This window comes from Pararge aegeria, chromosome 14, assembly GCF_905163445.1.
Source record: "Pararge aegeria chromosome 14, ilParAegt1.1, whole genome shotgun sequence".
NCBI classification, from domain to species: domain Eukaryota; kingdom Metazoa; phylum Arthropoda; class Insecta; order Lepidoptera; family Nymphalidae; genus Pararge; species Pararge aegeria.
The window spans coordinates 15,771,479-15,788,944 of NC_053193.1; positions in this window are offsets into that span (position 1 = coordinate 15,771,479).

Sequence of the window (17,466 nt, forward strand, 5' to 3'; positions counted from 1 at the left end):
CGAAGTCTTTATCCTTTTAAAAGTTGTTTACACTTAAATGTAACGTAAATATTTAATAGGAAAAAAGACTACACATTGAATCGTTGATTTAGTGATACGTTGATTACGGATAACGAGATGCCAAGTTCAATTCCCGGGTCGAGGCAGTTATTTTTAGTTAATTTGTTTTTGCAAAAAAGTTTTCAGGAGAAGCCCGAATTTATGAACTTAGCAACGTCCAACCCCGTGCTTTGGAGAGCAACAGCCGTCAGCTAACACGTGGCAGTTTTAATAAAATCTACCTACTTGTATTGGACTCCTCTGTTATTTAAGCTGTATAATCTCTTAATCCTATAGGAGAGAAGGCCTCGGCCCAGCCGTGGGATATTAATGAGCTGTGGATGGCGGTGGTAATCATGGTATAATATCGAGATACACAAACATTTAAACAACGGAAAACGTTATTACTATACCTTTTCCCATTGTTTTCGTCCATCAACCTAAGGTAAAGATGTTTTTTTTTTATGTAATAATTGACAGACCAAGATGCCTCACCTGAGGGTGAATGGAATCCCATAGCCTATAAACAGAGCAACACTTTACAGGGCATGCAAGGAGCCCGTCCCACAACATGCCGCCCCACATGCATTTGAATTGCACATGAATTTGAGGCGTAGGTGTTAAACCTCATGTGCCTGTAATTACACAGACAACCACGCCCTTCAGACTGGAACACAGCATTCCAACTGCTTAGCGGCAGAAAAATGCATCGCAATAGTACTTCGCCGGACGAGCTCTGTCACAAAAAGCTCTACTACTACTATAATACACCTGCAGCCACACCCTTAATACCGGAATACAGAAATGCAGCTTAGCAACAGAAATAAGCATTCCAGAAATACTTCGCAGGATGAGCACTGTCACAAAGTGCTCTTTCTGATTGCTGTGTTTCATAATATGTCATAATTTTACTATTAGGTACATTTCTCTCGTTTTATCACAAAACTTTTTTGGATATATATTTGAAATCGCATAGTGCGTAAACGCTGTTACACGTACTACGTAATAATTACAAAGAACGAATTGAAATGTTACGCTAATAATTATAACTGACGACAGCTTGCATCATAACATTTTGCTTGTTAATAATATAATCGTTGTAAGAAAAAAAGTATGTTATGCCAATTATACAATCAGCATACCCTCGTTTCTAACATAGATATTTATGTTATTTTATAAAAGAAAGGTGTATTACTAGTTCTGCCCGCGTTTTCGCCTGCATTTACTACACCTATAAAATTCACCCCTATTATAAATACGTTGCTGCATGTAAGTGAGTGAGAGTGACAAAACAACTACTAACTTTTGCTACACATATATACAGATACAGTCCTAGTATTTTTTTTGTTTAACAAGCTTTCTCAGTATTTTATTTTGTTCACTTTCATATTACACGTATCTCACGTGAAATATATTCGTCTAAGCGTGCCCAACTAGATTCCAATCCATTCGGGACTCTTAAATCTTTGCTCTTAATCTCAATGGAGGTTGTCAATGTTGTTTGGAAGCACACCGCACTGCTTTCATCTTTAGTAAGACAATAATAAAAATAGTAATAATGTTGATTTTAGAAACGAGCAACTGCTGAGTTTTTTGGTGGCTTCTTCGCGATAGTATCTGCCCATGGAGCAAGTGATAGTCGCAACAAATAGACAGACAGACCATTTTCAATTTTATTATATTGGGGCTACTTGAAAAAAATAAATGTTTAATTTAATCATGCGCAACCATTATTTTTTTTATGTGATATGATGATGATGATGATGATGTCCTCCATGACGTATCCGTCAACGGCGACACCTTGGCTTTATCGTCTCGAGTGTGCAACGGATATGACTAGCGTAGCCAATTTAGTTTTAAAGATTCGATTGCACGACCCGCGGTATAGTTGACAGCTGTTAATATAATTATATAGGTTTAGGCCTAATCTTTTTGTTGTAGCGCTTTGAGTCAAGGTGTTCTAGACGTTTCTTTTCGAATATTTAATATACAAAAACAATGGTCAAACTGTTGCTCTGTTGTTACGGAATCCTGGGACAAACCAACAAACTCACGTACGCCTTTATAATGTTAGTTAGGAAGTGAGGGAAGTGATGATAACTAAGGTTAAATGTGTTGTTTTTACATAGCATTGTCGGAACACTGTCCGGCGAACACGGAGCTACGTGGGTGAATTAGCCAGGTGGTAAGTAGCCACTGCCGAAGCCTATAGACGGAGAAATATTTCTGAGCTTACCCAGCCCGAGCCAATTTACAGTTCGACGTTAATAAACGAAAAGGATCACTTTCAGATCGAGCTAGTTTACTGACATTTAAGCGGCACTTAAAATTGCAGAAATTTTACGCCTATGTTAAATTAACATCATCATCGTCACATCAACCCATTACTAACTCGACAGGGCACCACCGTCTCCTTCCGCAATGTTTCTTAGGCCGCAGCCCACAATTCTGAACAAGTGCAGATCGGTGGACTTCACACGCCATTTAAGAATATTATACAGAACTCTCAAGGTTTCCTCACGATTTTTTCCTTCACCCATAAAATGATATTTTATAGCTTTAAATAGCAGATAACTTACAAAAGTTATAGGTTCAAACTCGTTCAAACACCCCCGAAAGTAAAGCCGAAGTCTTACCTACTCATGCTAGATTGGTGCGATTGTCTCTCTTCAAAATAACAACCTGTAAACTGCAATCGTTTAGGTGTTTGTAACTAATTAATGCTTTATCTGCAATCCTAAAGCAAAATCTCACTTTAATGATGAATTATTTTAATTATTCAATAATTTCAATAACAACGTATATTATATAAATAATAAATAATAAATATACTACGACAATACACACATCGCCATCTAGCCCCAAAGTAAGCGTAGCTTGAGTTATGGGTACTAAGATGACTGATGAATATTTTTATGAATAATATACATAAATACTTAAAATATACATATAAACACCCAGACACTGAAAAGAAAAACATTCATTATCATCACACAAACATGTTCCAGTTGTGGGAATCGAACCCACGGCCATACTCAGAAAGCAGGGTCGCTGCCAGCTGCGCTAGTCGGCCGTCAAATTCTAATCAATTTAATTAAATAACTGACATAATCATTAATGTACCATTTTACGTAGCATTTTAATACATAAAAGAGCAATACTTTTGTTTAAGGAGGCACTGACCGATTGTAATTTTATACAAAAGTTATGGACAGATATTTCTGCTATAATTATTCTACCTTCTTTACTCAGCTAGATATAGCTTAATTTCATCATTACGTAAAATACAAATAAAACACATCAGTTTTAAGACGAAACTCAAGGCAACAAGGTATACACACGTTTAACACCCGGTTGCAAGTAATATTAAGGGATAACTAACTTAATTTTATATTAAGAAAAATAAAAAAGGAGTTTCATTAATGAGCAGTGCCATACCCATACAAAACCCCCCTTTCCCTCTCTTAACGAGTATAACTGACAATCCTCAGTAAAACACTCCTTGGCTCGTCAGCATTGCTTCACTGCACTCCTAACCTGGGAAGCCTGCTTAGCTTCTGGAGTGAACTTAGCTGGTGGTGGTGACCCAGCGGAAAACCTCAGCCACTGGCGCGCATAGAATGTATGAACAGGGTATGCAGATGATATAAAACTTAACTTTTTAAGGTTTTGTAACGTTTCAAGCAATTAAAATATCACTTACTTCAACTTTGAAGGAAAACATCGTGAGGAAACCTGCATACTTGAGAGTTCTCCATAATGATCTCAAGGGGACTCTCTCAGGTGTGTGAAACCAAATCCCCACTTATCCGCATTCTTCACTCATATGGGGCTGGGTGAATGTAGACACCTAGCTATAAGGACTTTTCGCGAGCGGAGTTTATTGCTTATAAGCTTTTGTAATCAGTTTACCGTGAAGGTAGTACACCTTACTACGAAAAAAGCCTACCCTTGAGTATTTATAACTCGAACTAGATATTTTCTTAATATTTTTTTTGTATAATCTGCATACCCTGTGCATATCTTCTATGCAGGCCACTGGCCTCAGCCCTACGTACAACGGACGTTATCGGTCAACTAAGCACGGAGAGAATCCCATGAACAGAAGAACAAGAATAAATTTTGTACAAAGATGCGGCCGGTTAGCCCACCTTAACGTACAATACACCTGTTATACCCTTTTTAAATAGCTATTAACGTTCATCTTAACACATTCTTTGTGATCACTAATCAGCAGTTTTTAATTGTAAAAGCCTGTACACCGTGACCTGTCCATAATACCACGAAATAATAACACCATAGTATTGGTTACTTGTATTTATAAGAGCTATTAAAATATTTGTACTTACAACCTCATCAACTGTCCATCTTTGCTTGTAATGTATATAACATAATATTTTTAAATATTAATATTAATTTACTACAACAATACACAAATCGCCATCTAGCCCCAAGTAAGCATAGCATAGCTAATGAATATTTTTATTAATATAGTATACATAAATACTTATTATATACACGGAAACACATTCATGTTCATCACACAAACATTTTCCAGTTCTGGGAATCAATCCCACGACCTTTGACTCAGAAAGGAGGCTCACTGCAGTCTGCGCCATTCGGCTGTTCAATTTGTCAAAATATGCATGAAAATTGTAACTTTTAGCCCATACTAAAAACATAAATGCGCAAGTGGGTCTGTATGTTTGGGTTAACCGATGGCCATACAAAACTTTGGATCGCGTATCTTGGAGACCGACAAAGGATAGTATTTAGTCTGGGAATAAAGGCCCTGTGGAGTTTTAAAAAAACATAAAGTAAAAACTAGTATGTAATAAATATCAGATCCATCCACAGACTTGCTTTTTTTATTTTCAAGAGATTTTCATTTCAGACATAAATAGGTACTTTAAGGTAAATTAATTACAACAGTACTTATAGCAAGGTGTCTACAATCACCCAGCCCCATATGCAGTGGCGTGTACTTCATACATGCACAAAAGCTCTGCCTAACCTAGAATTTTTGTATAGCTCAGAAAAGCGAAGCATTTTTCCATTTTATGGCATCTTCCTTCTTTATGCATACAATGGTCAAAAACCTTCTGCACGCCACTGCCTCATATGAATGAAGTATCTTCTAGCACAAATTGTCTAATACTCTATACAAACATACTTATCTATTTCACAGTTGCGTGGTTAAAAAAGTCGAAAGTTGCAGTCAATAATATCTTTATTCAAGTGGGCCCATAGATAGCACTCACGATGCGTACATTACATGAGAAATGTGTACATGGTATTGAGATGATGGCGATAACCATATTTTTAAACTTAAAACTAAAGCTACGAGGGTTCTGAAAAGAAGGGCCTGTTCTAAGAAGAAGCCCACAACAAACTTAGCCGGGTCTTCTTTTTTGTTGTCACCATCTCACATTGTCATTTAAAATTGTTAGAAGAGCAACCTGGTTACAGCAATAATTCACACCCAAGTTATTTACATACTCCTTTATACTATAATAGGATTCATCTACGGCATCTCTTTATAAGTTTACGGTGAATACAAAATTTGAACTTGTTTTAATGTTAATATCATGTTTGGCTAGGGTGTTTGGTTACTCCCGGAACGGGCCCAAAACTTAGGTATTCTTTGACCACCAGCCCGGCCGATTCAAAACAATACATTTAATTCAAGCTTAGCCTATAAGAAGTTTTGAAGGTAAGGTTGTCTTGTCCGCCCCTCGGGATTTGGATCGCTCTTTAAGGATAATGGTACTCGATTATGTAAAACAACAATTTACCAACGGACCGTGTTCATACGAAAGGCATAATTTGACAGCCACAGTTGTTGTAGATCGCCACTGACTATTAACTATAAGAAGAGTAACTTTATAGGGTGGAAAATCATGCCCACCCCTATCTTAGCTCCGTGCTCAGCAATGGGTGATTACAGTACTTCAGAATAAACAGATAGATAGATAGATAAAGTCTTTATTGCACAAATTAAAAGCGAACACAAGAAATAACAAAACAATAAAAAATATATATATATAAGCTGCGCAAAGGCGGTCTTATCGCTTTAAGCGATCTCCTACAGACAACCCTTTATGGAAGAGAATTAGGTTAGGGAAAACGGGATAGTGCAACCAGTGATACAATTAAGTTAAATACATATAATTATAATATATACACGAATATGAATATAATATATATATATGTATATATAAACATACAAAAGGACATACATACACTATATCATATTAGATAAATAAAATTCTTATAGTCGATTTTTAAATATGTTTACTGTCTGCGACTGTCTTATATCCCTCGGCAATTCATTCCACAGATTTACCACTTTTACAGTAAATGAGTTACCAATTTACTGTAAAATGACTGATTTTAAATATTGCGTCAGCTATCAGCTTTATTTCTTTCGAAAATTTTCTTTATAATTTTTATTTCCTAATTTTTTAATCACAACCAGGACTAAATAATTTTCTATAATCTATTTGTACATTATAATGTATAAAACGGTTGTTTCTAACGTTGTCAACGCAGAATATTTATTGTAATAGTTTGAGAATGATGATGATGATTTGTCTTGAAGCAATTCAGCAATGAGGTAAGCTTACCGGATGCAGATGTCCCTCCACTCATTACTTTAATCAAACATTTGACAGTTGCTTGAATAGTAGTCCGCTGGCAGGAGGTTTTTTATCGGCAATTCGTTTGAAAAGTAACTTTAATAGAATTGGCAATCTAAAAGTTATTAAAAATTGTATTATATAAATGTAGCATGTTCGTAACATAAAACGATTTTTTTATTCCCCTACAATTTAAATAAATAAAAAGAAATATTGCCCAACAATACACACATCGCCATCGAGCGCCAAAGTAAGCGTAACTTGTATTATGGGTACTAAGATGACTAACGAATATTTTTATCAATAACATACATAAATACTTATGCAGATAACACACACAATAATTAAGCCCTTTACTGTATTTAGGTATTTAAATTTAAATATTCTCCGCTAGGGCCCGGGGATCGAACCCGGATCTCCCACTTAAAACCACAGCGCTAACCGCTGCTTGAGGGAGCTGGTCAAAAGCTAAGGGCAAACTAAAGTTTCTGACTCCTCCTAACATATCACGTTTCAACTCAATTTATGTCAACATTATAAGTTTTAAGCGTCAAATTATTTATATATAATATCCCCTGTGTTAGGAATTACAGAGATAACATCAGCAGCTGTGAGGTCCATAGAGCTTAAAAAGCCTACACGAATATAACTTTTATTCTATAAGTAATAAAACTAATAATATTCTATGCGTTCTAGTCACCTTTAACAGTGTCGCTTATCGGGTGTGAATATTACCGCATTTGTCACTTATTTTGACAGTTTAATTATTAAAAATAATAGTGTAAGTATACCGTTATGGTACAAAAGCTATCAATCAAATAGCAGGTGTCTAGTTTTCGAATTCGTTTATTGAAATGTTTTATTATTTTCCGCTCAGATTTAGCTGATGTCAGTGTAAGTAACGATATTGGCATTCTACCCATATTATTAAAAAAGTTCAGAGAAGAGAAACTAAACTGTCAAGACAATTGAAAAACCTTCCACATCAGGCTTACAAACCCGGGATTCAGTATTCCCATAAATAGGCGAGAAAGAGGCGTTTTCAATAAAACTTGTAAAATACTGAACAAGTTTTACAACATTCCAAACTTTGAGTAAATATTTTCCAAAATGAGTAACCCCAGACTAAAATACTATGTTCTCAAACTTGAATTTTAGCGGGCTTCATCCTTCCAAGCGATTTATCAGCAATAGAATCGTACACCTATGGAATGCCTTGCCTGGGGATGTATTGACAGCACTATGTCTGAAACAGTTGAAGAATATTCTGGACAAACATCATAAAGACAAAAAGCATTGTGATAAATACAATCCCCTTCTCCAAATTACCTGACTAAATTGCGCCACAGAGATTCTGGATCGCACTAGCGAAGTTTTCCAAAAATTGACCATATATACAAGTCCAAAGACGTATGGTTGGACTTCGGTCCCCAAGCACGAACACCCGCTTGGAGGAAGATCTTTCTAGTGTGATTTTCTAGTTGAGCGTAGTCTCACTATAGCTCCCATACAAGCTTACCTAAGGAGAAACTCAAAATTGCAAAGCTTGAAGAGCCAGATATTATTTCTGTTCTTCATAGCCTTCTCGATTCAATTCTTGTTTATGGCCGTTATCTGGTCCAACTGGGCACCTTGAACTAGAGAAATAGCCCGTTGTTGGTAGAAGTGTTTGAAAATAAAAAATACCAAATAACTCCTACAGGTAATTTAATTTATTTACCGATATTTTTATGGTATATATTCAAGTGTATGTCGTTAAGCCTTATATCTCTGAAATGACCTCAATTACGTTTTTACTAATGCAAAAAATACATTATCTAACTTAACAGAATAAGGCTACATGTACCATTTTATATATGCGGTTAAAAACAACTGCATTATAAGTTTTTATGTATATATTTAGCACTTTTTTTGCAATTGCGTATTCCCCCTCAGCTAATTTTATCTTACATAACCTCATTATCGTCGATTATGGGAATTAATTTACTCTTTAACCTTAAAACTCCAAGTACTAACAAAAACGGCGAAATGTCTTACATTTTTTTACCAGGTGTTCTTGCGATTTCTTACAACTGTGGCTAAGCATTTAATGTACACCTAAAATGACACGTAAATAAATAGTTCTTGCGCTAAACTTTTTGTAGCTAAAGTGTTAAACGGGAAAGTATTTCTGTCAGTTAGTATGAGTTCATATAGCTCGTCAGTTTTCAAAATTAAAATATGAAATCTAAATGATTATCTAATATATAAGTAATCTATTATTTTTCTTTACACCAATGTCACTTTTAGAACCACCCTAGGCGCCTGGTAAAATTTCCTTTGTACACTTCATGTATCTTATGTTCACAATCACAATTTATGGTACATAAATAATAAATAAATAAATAAAATAGAATATATGAATAAAAAATTAATTTATTGTAGTTAAACCTTCGTTTATTTTAAATAGCTGTTTTAGGAAAGAAAAAAATAACAATGATGTAGTTTAATAGCATTGCGGCATAACCCGCGTAACCCTTAACTTGTGCAATCAGCCATAAAAAATACTAGCGGTTCAACGTGGTTTCACACGCGTTATCTATGGTTCGTAACGAAATGCATAATATAATATAAGCCGTGCGAGTAGGTACCTACCAGCAAACGAAAAAAAATTTTCCAGTACAGTAAACTCATCTCTCAGAACGGCGCGCTCACGCCATTTTTTAATTTTACATTATCTCCTAAACTGTTTTCAAATAGATAAAGGTTAATCTTAAAATTCAAAGTTACATAAAATGATTGTCCGAATAGTAAAATGACTCTTACGCCTAACAATGTGGAATGAAAACACGTCTTAATTTATAATTTACTAGCGTACCCAGCCCGCTTCGCCGGGCTAGAATTTGCTTTATTTTATTTAAATAAACTTACATCAATTAATTTTTAATTTAAGTCTCATAATATATAAAATCATTTATTTATCTCCGTATTCATTCTCTTCTATTCTCTTCTCGACCGGAAGATCATTATCTACACCCATGTACACCCAACAATACAATATCATCATAGTAAATAAGAGCTGTATTTGACAGTTTGACAGTTTAAAAATAGGAGTGCTCCGATCGTCACCAAACTTTACAGGATTTATTTATTTATTTATTTATTTATACTTATATTATTACTCGCCAGGGCAATCCGGAGATTCCCTGAAAGTTTCATTGAAAGCGGTCCTGCCGTTTCGGAGCCTATGCGGAACATACCCACACACTTTCACTTTAATACTTATATATAGATAGATAGAATTTCAAAGAGCGTTGTTGTGGCATATTATAGAATATGTAGGAATCGGGCATCTTGAACCTTTTTTTGATCCTCAAAGACAAATATTTATAAAGTATTTACGTGTGATGAACCGTGAAGCATAAAGTAAGCGCAGTTTCTACTTGTTTACTTTACAACTGCTATTTTTAATCTGTAATCTCATTATTACTGAAATCAATTATAACGTGTGTTACTACTATTGAATATTATTTTAAACTGAAAACAATATTCATCTGTATATGTTTATGTTTACTACTGTATAAAATAGCTTTCTGATTTTCAAAGAATTATATAAAAGTATTAGCAACATTAAAGGCAATTTAAATGTATCCCAAGTTATATTTTAGACAGCAAAATTTATGGATGAGAAAGGCACATAGAGGTGTATCGCCACACATCTTAGATGAAGACAAAACTGCTAGCCTGATTTAGTGATGCCGAGCACGCAAAACACGACCGGCGAAGAAACTCCGAGTGTTGTCAAATTAAAAATACGGAAGGTTGATGACTTTAGCAATCTTTATTGTTTTATTGTATGGACGTTCATCGGTGCCCATATATATCTCCAAATGTTACAGTAGTTTTCATAGTTTCAAAGTGCGTATAAAGCTTTTAAACTATTGGTATATCAATTTTGACCGCCTTTAGACGAAATATATCACCCTCCAGTATTCCTATACATAATATAACTCAATCCGTTAGCCCTGTTGCTCCGTGAGAGAAAGTCTTACTAACAATAATATATTTTATTTATTTTATTTATTTATACACTTTATTTGTAAACTACAAATAGTAAAAAAAAACAATGCACACAACAAAAATAAACTTAAAAAGTAGGATACAAAGGGCGGCCTTATCGCTTAGTAGCGATCTCTTCCAGGCAACCTTAGGATTAGGAAAACCAAGGGAAACCGATTGGTGGGGTGTATTATTATTATATACATACTTACGAACATTTACACACTAATACTTATCAAGATTACACACATAAAATATTAATAATAATAAATATAAAAAAATAATAAACTAATATATACTAAAACATACTTAAATATGAGTAAGAGTTAATCACTGTCGTCTTTATTGTTCAAGATAATGGGCTTTAACAGCATTTTTGAATATGTCTAGTGTAATATACTAATTTTAGTAGTAGTAAAACTTTTTTTTGACAGAGCTATGCTTATTTCTGCGGCTAAGCAGCATTGTCGCAATGCTGTGTTCCGGTCTGAAGGGCGTAGCTTCCGGTGTAATTACAGGCACATGAGGCTTAACACCTACGCCTCAAATTCATGGACACAGGGCGACATGTTGCAGGATGTGTTCTTTACTGACCTGGGAAGTAATGCTCTCGCTTATTTTTATTTATTCGTATGACGTATAATGAGAATACCTTGCTATGGTGAAGTTATATTTTTTTTTTAAACGCGAAAGCAGCTTTTGTACTTAAAAAAAATTGTCATCAATTTCCAATTAAAGTCAAGCACAATCATTAAGCCGGGAAGATGGGTTGGTGATCGCAATTGATGTTTTTTTTTCGGATTGTGTGTAGCTGATTAACCCTAATGATTTTAACAGCGTAACGCGGGCTTGTTGGCGAGCCTCGGAATGGGGCTCTGCCAGGAAACAATTGATGTTAGTAGGAGGTATAGCACAAAGAATGTTGCTGTCCGTTCTCCGCATCTATATTCACTAAGTAACCTCGTACGACAGCCGCGGAAAGAGAAGTGACAACTGTATTCTAATCTGGCGTCACCAAACAGCAAAGTTTGATGTAATATATTCAATCGTCTACTGAAGCTGAAGTGCTGCTGTAGCTGAAGTGGCAATGGGCGGGGCACATAGCTCGGAGATCCCATGGACGTTGGGGGGGATAGATGACATCAGGCGAGTAGCTGGGAGCCGCTGGAGGCAAACGGCCCAGGACCGTGTATTGTGGAACTCTCTACAGACGTATGTCCAGCAGTGGACGTCCATTGGTTGAGGTGATGATGATGATGATGACAATCGTCTCCTAATAGAACAAATTGGTCTGTATGTTAAAAAAATTCTTCTTTCAAAATAATACGACGTAGTATATATACAATTATCCCCCAATAAACCAAAGAAGTCACTTCTGTACTAAAAAATAAACTTGTTTCAAAAAAATACGACGAAGTATATTCGCGGTCCATTGTAGTTGATGAGTATTATAACAGATGGCGCTGATTTATGTGTGAGTGTGTATATATAAGTGTACAGTATTTGTTCGTTCGACCATATCTATTTATTTATGCCCATGTTTTCAGTATCATAGATTAATATTGAGTTGTATCGATCTCATAGTTTCGTCATCGGTAATCAGGCAGTCCGTGCATTTATTTAAATGTATGTAGCTATATTTTATTTTATTCTGATTTGCAATATCTTGGATTTAACCACTCAGAACCACATAATGGAACACAGCTCAACCGACATTGATAAAATTTTCTACATAAATTTTCAACTTACAGTGATAAAGGAAAAACAAATACACAACATCTTTTGTATCAAATAATTTTTATCTATTGTATGTGCGCACATACAATAGGGTGATACTGCCATCTGTTGTGACGTCATATACAGTTTGCTCACTTATTGGGATACGTCTGGTACGTTTGCTAACAAAATTTAACTTCGGTATTTATTGTTTTCTTTATTTGACGGCTTTTTAACAGCGATGAGTAAAATCGGAATAAGTTAGTAACCGGTGAGTCGATGTGATTGCAAGCGTTAAAGGTAATGATAATGATCTCGTAAGGAACCTTATACCGTGCGTTCAGTCATACGGACTTCACTAGTTATTTAATTAACACATCAATGCTATTAAATTGAGAACGGTTGTGTTTACCAAAATAATAAATTACTTGTTCGCATGAATTGTACAAACAAATATCGGATAATAATTTTATGTCGGCTAAAGAGATTAATTACTTTTTACTCTGTTAGCTTTTTAATTGTTCTCAGGTTTGATTTATGGGGTAAATTAATAAATACATTATCAGATGTGGGAAAAAAATTATGACTGTTTATTTATCTTTTAATTAATACACAATATAGGTACTTGTATATAAGGACAGTACCTACTTAACGAGAGCATTCGTTTCGCAAACTTTTTATTGCGAACATCATTTGCTCGAGCATTTAATTAGCTTGCAGAATAAAAATGATGTATCGATACACATGTATTTATGTAGTTTTCTCTTTTTTTAAGCTATCCTTTCATTGTTTTTTTTATATACATAAGCTTTTTTCGCGGTAAACTCCCTCTCCTTGTCGTATTTCCTCTGTTGGACTGTTTCTTGGTCGGGCAGTGCAGCCAACCGAGGCTTAACCTGAAAATCAGCGCTACAGTAGTCAAGTACTGCAGGGTAATGCTGAGATAGCAGCCTTTACAGTTTAAACACCATTTAGCTAATGCATTTAAATAGTGTATTACGTAATTAGTTTTAGAAATCTTGTCTTTAGTTTACGTAAATAATGTGTGGCATATTTTTAATAATATTGTTATTGTACATTTTTTTTTTAATATTTTTTATTATTACTTCGGTGCATCGATGAAAAATATTTAGTATTGGAAACATTAGTTGTTGAATGTGGGGATGGTTTTTAATAATATACATTTTGAATTACAACATTAATTAACTTTGGACGGAACGGAAACTTTGTCCGTCCGTTGAATATATATATTCGGTCAAATTTTCCGTCTACAAAATGAATCACAAAATGAATATCCAACAATGATTGCACTTTTAAACGGGTCCGATATAGCTTATGTGGTGATCATCATTTTTAACAACAACATTGGTAACTACAAAACGGAGCGATAATAATATTTTATATTATTACTTTAGGGAGGGATTAAATATATTATATATTAATTGATTTGAAACTTGAAATTTTTGTACAATAATTTTTAACGAATCATTTCAGTTTAAGCAATTTCCTGAATAATAGGCACGTGAGTCTTAACACCTACTCCTCTGGTATCAGGTCAGGGTGACACGTTGCAGGACTTGCTCCTTGGATTCCCAGCGAAAAATTTCTCTGTTTATAGCCCATGTTTTCCATTATTTCAATCAATTTCAAGTCAAGTTTTACTATAAAATAACAAATATCAATGAAACTTTCAGTGACCACAGAATTAATTGGATTGTTGCTAGCTCAGAATCTTTTCTTATTTCCCCATTTTATAATAAACGTTAAGAACATAGAGATAAAATAATTATCTTTAACTGCTCAATAATATAAAGTGACGAAACGATTTTTTCGAGAAACACCACTAAACTAAAGTGGTATTGATTATTTTTATTATTTAATTATTGAAAAATATACATTTTTAAATAAACATAATAATACTACTTCGATTACGGCGTAACAAACCCAATCGGGTTTATCCGTACACCGGTATTCATCGTTCACCGCTCGGAATTATGAGTAGGTAAGTATTTTTTGACATAGCTCAACGAGTCGCGAAGCTTAAGTGGCAATGGGCCGGGCACATAGTTCGGAGAAAGGATGGACGTTGGGGTCCCAAGGTGCTGGAATGGCAGCCCCGTACTGGTAAGCGCAGCGTTGGTCGACCCCCAACGAGGTGGACAGGCGACATTAAGCGCGTCGCAGGTAGCCGTTGGATCCAAGCGGCTCAGAATCGTGGAACTTGGAACTCCCTACAAAAGACCTATGTCCAGCAGTGGACGTCTATCGGTTGATGTGATGATGATGATGATGAAGTATTTTTTAAAGCTACGAAATATGATGGGTGAGTGAGGGTAGCTCTAAAAAATAATGATTGTGTTGTAACTACTACTGTTCATAAAACTATGTTCCGGAGGATTATTATATTTTTTAGTTTGAAAGAAAAATGTCTTAAGGTTCTCCTTTATATTTTGAGTGTTTATTTTAGTTTATAAGGCAAGCTATTCAGCAAAGTCCGCACTAGACAATCCAGGGTCTGCCTGCCGTACAGATTGTTACTTTTGGGAATAATGATGCTTCGATGTTAGTCGTATACACCGCTTCGGTATGTTCTTAGTTCTATGGCAGTGACATAACATTATCTAATATGATACGTATATCAAATACAAATTCAAAACAAAAATTCGAAATCTAAATTCAAATCCAAAAATGTTTTTTCATGTAGACCTTATCAAAGGCACTTATGATGCGTTCATATATTTAACGTGTTACACTAATGTTAGTGATGGTGATAACTGCATTCGTTAACTTAAAACTAAAGCTAGGATCTATCGTAAACAGATCGGGAAAATGTTACATAATATCTAGACATGTAACATTTTCCCGAAAACGACGTAAGTCGGCTTTACGTCAGCAATCCGATTGTGTATCACAGTTGACATCAAATTTAGCTAGACACTGTGTAAAGTTACCACAAATAACCTGTTAAATCCGTATACATTCCGTAACCTTCGAACTGAGTTCATTTCAACTTGGTTGGCAGGTACAATTATGAAATGTAGGTAAGTATGATAATGGTTTGGGCGTTATTTGATAGCAAATTTCCACAGTGGCTAGCTCAATTGATGGCGACCGAGATAAAGAATAGCTCTGCATGATTGATTGCAGTAACAAACGCTAATTTATAGTAGAAAACACCATTTTTTTTGGTAGTGGGTAGTGCTTTTCTACGATCTTACCTAATGATAGGTATTATACTCATATTCGCACGCCATTACCAAACGATTGGCACGCGCAAAAACCTTCGATTGTCTCTCAACAATGTAACAATGTTAGCAATACTTTAACGCCATAATTATAGGCGTAAACGAAGGAGGCGCGTAAGAAAAACCCCACCTATATTAGAAAGGTGTTTACATAAAAGATTATCTGTGTGTGAAAGTATATAACGAATTCAGAAGCGTTATATTAAGTTCTATCACATACAACGTAGGGTATATTTTACATTCATATTTGTGTTACTGAGAAAACATTGTTGTAATAATTATTTAGAAAGTGCTTCTATCGTGCGTAATTATATACTCACATGTGTTAGTCGATACTGATTCTTATTGCGCAAGAATTCAGAGCAGATAATCCAATTTTACCTCCTTTTCATTCAATGACGTCCTATAAAAAAGTTATGTTCTCAATCAGATGCGTAGGTAATTTTTTGATGATTCCATATAGCGGAATAAACCATTTTTAATTTTTTAGTATTAAGTTACTATTATACAAAGGTGTTACCTAATAAAGATCGCTGCCAATAGAGAAGGGGTAGGTAATATACCTAAGGCGAATGGATGACCTCGAAACTGTATACTGTTTATTACGTGATTGCACTTATTTTAAGTTATTTGCTGCAGTTGAGAAGAACTTCAATGAGATCAACAAGCCAGTATAACCCTTTTACAACCTTCTTCATCATCATAACTATTATCAACCTACTAAAAATGGGTCTCCACTAAGAATGAGAAGGGTTTAGCCAACCGACTAGCCACTGACCTCGTGCCTGTAGACATCGAACGCCTTTGAGAACAACCCAGGCATTCGGCTTTTCTCACGATGTTTTCCTTTGCCGTTAAAGCATTAATGAAAACGCAAATAATTGGATTGAACTCAATCCCCGGAATTCAAGTCGAAGGCCGAACCATTAGGCTATCATCACCACTTCCACCATTTTACCATTAAAACCTAAAATATCTACATAAAATAACTAGGTATTAGAACACTTTCGGTTCTAGCACCTGTAGTACTATATCCGGTGTATTACACCGCTTTATCTAAATATTAACATTTTTGACTAACAAACACATAGTAAGTACCTAAGTGGTAAATTAATGATGCAAATTATGAAGTCAAACCCAACAGTCCATAGCATATGTATGTGGCGTGGCACCATAGACAATTTACGATCGCAAAAAAGAAATATAAATTTAAACCAAAGAGGATTTGTCGACCTCCCTGGCGCAACGCTGTGAATTTAAGCAGGGGGTCCCGGGTTCGAGTCCCGGCAGAGAAAATGGAAATTTATAATTTGGTGGTCTGGTGAGAGGCTTTTGCCTACCGACTACCGAGGCTTTGCCAAAGACGTGCCGCTAAGCGATTTAGTGTTCCGGTGCGATGTATATGCCTATGTGCCGCTGTCAGCTGGCGGTGGGATTGCATTATATGATGCGGTATCTCGACCTGCTGGTGGCGTATTTGTTCACCTACCCGCTTAATTTTAAAATTTTGTATAACATTAGAGGATTGTCCATACAAACTCAATGGAGTTTTAGGACATCAAGTCACCTATATATACCTATCTACTTATGATTGTAAGATTTAAATAAATAAATAAAATAAGTAAATGTCGCGTAGAAACCAATAAGGGATACCAGGATACCATACTTCCTAACAGGTTAGCCCGCTACCATCTTAGACTGCATCATCAGTTACCACCAAATGAGATTGCAGTCAAGGGCTAACTCGTAGTGGAATAAAAAAAATCCGACCCCTTTGTTTTCCCGGGATA